Here is a 7,541-nt window from a genome sequence, read left to right as displayed (position 1 = left end):
TTTACTTCACGGCTCACATCGTTGTCACGTGACGCTAACCAATTCTAAAGTATCTCCATCAATCACCCCTGCAATTCCTACATCCGAACTACTTTGTTTTGGTAAAATTTATTATAAGCCCTATCTTCACAGCTTCCTCCTTAAGATGCGTGTACGTCTGTTCCACAGCTCTACGGTTAACACCCATGATATCGATATCGTCCGTGAACCCTTGGAGCATATGAGATTTCGTGATGATGGTACCGCTTATCTGTACGCATGCCGTTCGAATAGCACCTTCCAATGCAATGTTGAACAGCAAATTCGATAGTCCGTCACCTTCCTTCAAACCATCTAACGTCCCAAACGAATCCGCTATTCTGACGCTTGATTTTGAACCATCAAGGGTTGCATGTATCAGTTGTTGGAAACTCATGTTTAAGTATAATTTGCCACAGCTCATTTCGTTTACCTGAATCGTACGCCTCCTTGAAGTCTATAAATAAATGGTGAGTCTGCAAGTTGAATTCCCGGAATTTATCGAGGATCTGTCGCAAGCTGAACATTTGGTCCGTCGTGAAGCGTCCCTCTCGAAAATCGCACTGGTATTCGCCAACAAAGGTTTACTGTAACGGCCTCAGTCTGAGAAGCAGGATGCGGGAGAGAATTTGTATGTAGAATTGAGGAGAGTAATGCCTCGAAAATTGCTACATTCACAGCTGTGGATTCACAGCTTGTCCATCATCCTCAATCGTTATCCTATTTCTGTTGACCGCTCCACCTTGTTCACCATTCAATAATGCATCGAAATGTTGTTTCTAACGCTTAGCCATCTCCGATCTTTCGGTAATCAGGTTTCCCTCCTTGTTGTAACACATAACATGAGTTGGCACGGTCCGTTGATCGTATTGAATACGTGCCTCTCGAAGCGATTCAAGTGAAGTCTCTTTTCAGCAGCTCCAGCATTTAGGTATCTCTCTCTGCTCTGGCGTGTCACACTTGCAGCCAATATGTGACATCTGGCTCGATTCCTCTCATCAGTCACTCGTAGGCATTCTGCACCAAACCAAACCCACTGGAAGTGGCTGCATCTGTAGTACCCAACACTTCTCGCGCTGTAGTACTGATGTTCTGTTTGTTTGTCACTCTGTTTGTTCAGGTTCTCTCCGAGTTGTTCATCGATACGCTCATCAGTCTTCCGAGAGTACTCTGCAGCAACATCTTCCACTGATAACCGCCGAATGTTCAGTCGTATCTTCCTCGTTGGTTTCGATGTGAATACATTCACTCAAAAAAATCGGCACGTCAAGTTTACGTGAAAACACAGGTAATTCTCATCCATCACACTTTTCATGTAACATTCACGTGAATTGTTGGTAACTCGCACTCATACTAACTAGTTTACGTGCGATCCCGGTAAATTTTATCAACTTTCCCATTAACTAGTACATGAAGTTCATGTAAGTTGCTGTACATAAGTTTACAGGATTTTTCACGTGGATGCGACGTGTCAATTTTTTTGAGTGTTAGACAACCGGCCGCGGTCTTGCTTACTACGAGATAGTGGTTCGAGCCGACGTTTGGTCCTCGGAAGGATCGCACGTCTGCGACGAAGTTTGAGAATAGAGTTCACTAAACTAATAATACACATTTAAGCAGAAATTCTAGAAAAAATAATAATGTTCGGAAAAACCGGATTACGTTATGTTTTAAAAGGGCAGTGCGTAATTTATACAATGAAGTCGAGTTGATCGGTGTTTAGTAAGATATATAAACATATTTAAATTTCATGAAGTTGTAAACAATACGTGAAAAATTTCACATATCACAGCAATACGAATTTTTGTTTGTTTGATTATAGTCACTTTAACATTGCTTAGGTCATTCGTGACTTCTGCGGGGTTGGAATTAATACGAATTTTCTTGAACCAAACGGGAGACTAAACCGTTTGTCTCGTCTATAATCTTCGTTCTCTATGGTACACGATAACTTCTACGTATGTTTGCGTAAGCGAAAAACGAAAACGGTTTTCAGCACAAAGCAACACTATGCTAACAGCCGGCAACTTTATGTTGCCGTACAGAACGAAAACCAAAACAAAACAACTCAGGCAATGCTCTACATAGTCAAGCTACAATTTCAAAAACTTTCCACTCTCTGTGAACTATGAATAATGTCGCACCGGTTTGATCGCTTCATAATGCCGATTCCGCCTGATCAAATAAATAGGTCCCTTTATTTTCATCATTTTTACGTAACCAAATCGATCCGAGAAAAACGCCAAATTAACTATCAACAAAACATAAACTCCCATAATAGAATCTACTACAAGCTCTTCGGTGGGAATCATGCGCAGATCATTGCCTTCTCCAGCCGAATCATGCGTACTGTGCCGGCATGCATGTAGGAGCTGTCATCTTGGGAAATTCCACCCAACAACCGTCGTCCCTTCGCAGGCGTGTGGAGGGTGGTGGGAGCTCCACCACCGTGATCGATCCAACGCGAAGCTTGTCTCGGTTACACGACCGACCGTCCGACCTGCCGAGTGTGATGGTATGTGTGGTGGTTACATATGCTTGCTAGCCGATGATTTAGGCTGACCCAACGCGTGCATGACTACGGTACTTACTACAAATCAAAGGTGTACCTTCGTCTGAATCGGTGTTTGGTCCTCGAGTAGCGCAAAAAAAATAGTGGTTTCGTTAAACAACCGTCGGTCTGTGTTTCCCTTGACAGTGACTTTGAACTCGACGAGTTTTCCTTGTTTTGTCGGCAAATTTAATTGTCAAATTTGTGCAATTGTTGGTGGTTTCTTGTCGTCGAGTGCGCGCGAGTTGGCAAAAGTTTGACATTTGCTTAGAGAAACTCATACTGTTGGATATAATTGAGTGTTGGAAAAAAGTTTCAAGCTGTGAAGTTTGTAAATAGACGAATTCAATTAAAAATTTTCCAGTGAATACTTTGCGAACTCAATCGCCAACAGCCTCAACTTTAGTATCCAGTAAAGACACAACCGGGTACAACCAGCATCTGTAAGTGAAAAGTTTTTCATTTGACTTTTACTGTGACCTTGGGATGTCAGATTAGTGTTTAACGTAGGCCGTTGTTGCTGGCGGAGAACTGAGTGCACACGACAGAGCACACCTCTTTTTTTTGTCAGCTCTGCTCTCGTTCATGAATGGGCCTTAAATTGTAAATAGAGGCAAAACAATTGGAAACTAATTCGAAACTGCCGTAGGCATTCAAGTTCATTGGCACTAACAATCTCGTAGTTTGAGTCCGCTTCCTAGAGCTTGAATAGGCAAAAAGTAACATGGAAAAGCAAGTGTAAGTGGTTTTAAATTCACTTCTGAAGTTCAGTTGGTCTAAAGTTTACCTACTTTTCCGTCGATTATGCAATATTGTTTAACTATTTCGTTTGCTAGAATGATGAAATAGTTGGTAGTCTTAGATATTATACTTTTTAGAAATGTTAGTTTATTCTCTATCTATTTTTAGCTTTTTCTGCGTTGATACCAATAAATGATATATTCACTGAAATAAGGCCATTGCAAATTATTTTTAAAGTTTTTGTCAACCCTCCCCCCTCCCTTGAAAATTTGCTTGAAAAATCGAGTGGCAAAAAACATTTTGTAGGATATACGGTTTTTCTATAAAATCAACAGCCTGAGGGCTCCACAGCCTAAAAAACTCGCTAAATGGGTGAAGGAGTGGAGTTAACGCTTCTAACACGAAACAAAAATGGAAATTCGAATATTGGAATTTCTGAAATAATCGGCAAAAAAATTTCTTTCATTTTTGTCTTTCTTTTCATAGGTTGTTACAAGGAAAATAATACTATCTATATGAAAAGTAAGAATTGATTTGGTTTTCACATTTAAACTTTAAATAAAAATGATTAAAACGCATATTGTTTTGGTCCAATAAAAAAATCTCGCCGCCCTCCTTCTGTTTCTCAACAGCGGAAGAACAAAAACTTTATAAAATATTTGTAATGGCCTAAGAAAATGAAAATAGCCCCCATGGCATGCATGCTCAAATATTATACAACTGCAAATTAGCCTTTAATAATTGTTCAATAATATTTTAATAGCAGATTTTAAAAATACGTTAACTTTTTTAGACTGACTTGATTTGTTTTATCCTGTATTTTTGTATTATAGTAGCGTACATTGTAATGTGAAATAGTAATTTTAAATTCAAAAATACGAGTATTTCAAAACAACCTAAGCTTTTTATTATTCAAAAAAAATTTTGTACTAGGAATATTTTAAAATGTTTGCCAGATTTCACTCATCAAGAAAAAAAAACGATATGAGAGATTTGGTAAATTTCCACTCTTTTAATTAGCGGAATGTGTAAAGCTTCATTGAATCGGATGGTTTTTTTCTTTCATCACTACAAAGCTACCCTACCACAAATTGGACATTTAGATTACGATATTTTAGCGGGAAGTTTGAATCGTTGCTAATCCTCCTAGTTATTCACTAGGATCTGTCCCATTGGTCATAGCACAGTAGGACCATTACCCAAGTAACATTTTGGGTTTTATTACACTCTTATGATGGCATTTGAGACCAAAATTTGTCATTAGGACCGCCATAAGAGTACAATAAAACTTACATTGGTAAGTTTTGTAAGATAAGATGGTAAAGCAAATCAATGTCATTTAATCTATTTTCATTGAAAAATTCAGTACCGCCGGAGTAATTAATAATTTGCCATAATTAAAAAATGTGGCGCAAAAACTCAACGTATTATTGTTCACAATATATATATATATATGAAACATTTCAAATCAAAATAACATTGGTCAAATATTCAAAATCCCGGGAAGATTTTTTGGTCAGACGTCGTCCGACACAAACGAAGCTTTTGCTTACGTCTATCCGACGTAGTGCGACAAATTCCTACTAGGACGCAAAGGGTAGCATTGCAGCAGTGACGAGAGTATAGCAGGACTGTTGTGTATTCCATCTTGTGTGCGGTATTAGCGACGATATCTTTCTGCCGTTGTTGAAGCGAAGCAATACCAATTAATAGACACAAGTTCTCGTACGATGGCAGTTTACACGGTTACCAGTTTGGCACGGTTACCAATCCCAAGCATCCTAGCTGTCGAGTTACTTTGTTGATAATTAGACCATAATGTCGTCTAAACGTTGATTGTTTATCCAACATGAATCCAAGATCGGTAACACTATCACAACGTTGCAGAATAATGGTCAAATTGCGGTAGTTATAAACAACGTATGTTTTTTTCGAGAGAAAATGATAACGGTACATTTAGGGAATGCTTACAGCCATACAGTTGCAATGGCCTCACTCTGCAAACCGGTTGATCAATCCTTGAAGTTTCAGGCAACCGTTGTTGTCCCAAACAATCATATAGATTTTGGCATCATCCCCGTACAGTAATATCGTTCTCGGTGGTAATAGACGCGAAATGTCGTTTATAAACAAAGAAAACAATGGCGGTCCTAAAATGCTACCGTGAGGTACTTCGGTATTTAAAACTATTAATACAGCAAATTTATTGCGGTTGTTTATATTATCACGATGAAACTACTTGCATCACATTTCTTATAAACTTACCATAAGTGTGGCCTAGCGTTACAACATGGCGCACCAATCAAAACTGATCTTATTGTTGAACCGCAATAAATTTGATAGTTGAATGGGGTTATTAATATGGAAACACCCTAACCAAACCAATTTATTGCTGCTATTATGCAGAATATTAGAGTTCAATACTCAAACTGAATATATTTATTTTGCATTAGCAACCAGTTTTCAAAAATTCCAAAATTTCGATAGCGCATTGATTTTATCCATCTATTATAACAAACTGAAGGATAAAATTTAATGCGCATATGCTGCAAACCATCGGAGATTGCTGAAAATTTATGCCATTCCATAATATTCCAAAGAATTGAATATTTTATTAAGGTGGCTATAAACAAAATCAATCAGAATGATCTGACGGTAAAACTCTAACTTTTCTGCTCACGGATTTATTTTCAAGTTAACAAAGCTGGCGGGCTGATTTAGCTTTTTACCAGAGTAAGCTCTATACTTTTTAGTTTTTTAGTGAAAATCTTCATAAAATTTCGTCTGTAGCTGTCAAGCAGTGAGAAGTATAATCGGTTTTATTACTGCTTTCTGCAGAATGTGATAATACTAGTTAAACCAATAATGGGCACCACAGTCGGAAGTAATTTTTATAGCGGTCATCAGGAAATCCTGGTGAAGATCATAGTTTTATTAGCGGTTTTATGAAATTGGTCATGACATAAAAATTGGTCGGAATAAAACTTACAATTGTTACTTGAGAACCTAGTGCAAACAGTTTCTTATATTTTTCATATTCACAGATGGGATGATAGTTGGATTAAGAGGGAGTCCGTCTACTGCTACTCACCAGAAAAAAAAACAAAAAAAGTAAAAATAAGACAGAAGATGAAAAAACGAAAAAGAGCATGAAGGAAAACGTAACAAAAACTGGACAAACGGGATAGAAAAAGAAAAGAAAAAGCAGAAAAGAAAAAGAATACCAACTGACATGTAAAAAAGAAAACTGAAAGCAAAAACGTGGTAGCATTGGTGGGAAAACGAGAAAAAAGAAGAGTTAAAAGGAGAAAAGATGGAACATGGGGTCAGTCCCGGTGTAGTGGTTAGCATTCACGCCTCTCACGCCGAGGACCCGGGTTCAAACGACACTTTTAATGCAACGGCAAATATGCGTATCGATACAGAATCATAATATTATAACCGAACATTACAGCCGTATCGCACTTTTCCAGCACAGATAATCAAATTCGCCTAGGTTTAATCGTCTCGCCGTAAAGAATTTGCAATCTGTTGGGGCAATGGACTTTAGCAATTTTTTCTGGCACATTTTCCTAACACAGACATCAAGTTGGACCAGGTTAATTCGCGTTCGTAAGAAATTTGTCGGCACGAGGGGAATTTATCACTCTTTCAGGTGTACTTCCCAAGCAAGGACATCAAACTGGTCTAGGTTTAATCGCGATTAGTGATGTCCGAAATTTTCAATTATTCGATTACCGATTAATCGGTGAGCGTTGTCTGCACTAATCGATTACTTCAACTATTCGTGTCGGTGGTGTTCGATTAAAAATATACGATATGATTAATTCGATTAATCAAACGATTAACGAGCATTATTCGGGCATTATTCGTACTCATTGAACTATTCGATTAATTCAACTACTCGTGCTGGCAATATTCGATTAAAAATTATTCGAATATTCCATTTGTTATTCGATTAGTTGAATTAATCGAGCGGTTAACGGACATCACTAATCGCGATGTTAAGAAATCTTGTTAAGACGAGGAAGCTTTGTCATTTGATTTGGCTTACTTCCCATGCACAGAATTGATATAGATTTAGATCATCGTAAAGAATCTTTCAACCAATCACGAAGCGAGGATTTCCAGTTAGACAATGCTTCATTATTTTCAATTTTTCAATCGTACGTACTTTTAATTCAATAGCTTTCATTATTGGTGTGGATGCGTAAAAGATTTTCCGATCGAT

The 7,541-nt window shown here is 37.9% G+C and overlaps 1 protein-coding gene across 1 annotated transcript in view; it reads left to right on the top strand.

Annotated features, from left to right (window-relative positions):
- Positions 1-2,724: 2,724 nt before the first annotated feature.
- The window catches only part of LOC128741785 (uncharacterized), a 62,637-nt gene continuing 57,820 nt past the window's right edge, over positions 2,725-7,541 (top strand). The window contains exon 1 of the mRNA XM_053837829.1: positions 2,725-3,012. The gene's annotated coding sequence lies outside the window, so the exon portion shown is untranslated. The remainder of the gene's footprint in view (positions 3,013-7,541) is intronic.

This window comes from Sabethes cyaneus, chromosome 3 (assembly GCF_943734655.1).
Source record: "Sabethes cyaneus chromosome 3, idSabCyanKW18_F2, whole genome shotgun sequence".
Taxonomy (NCBI): Eukaryota; Metazoa; Arthropoda; class Insecta; order Diptera; family Culicidae; genus Sabethes; species Sabethes cyaneus.
Note: the sequence above shows the minus strand (reverse complement) of the source record. Positions and strands in the feature narration are given on the sequence as shown.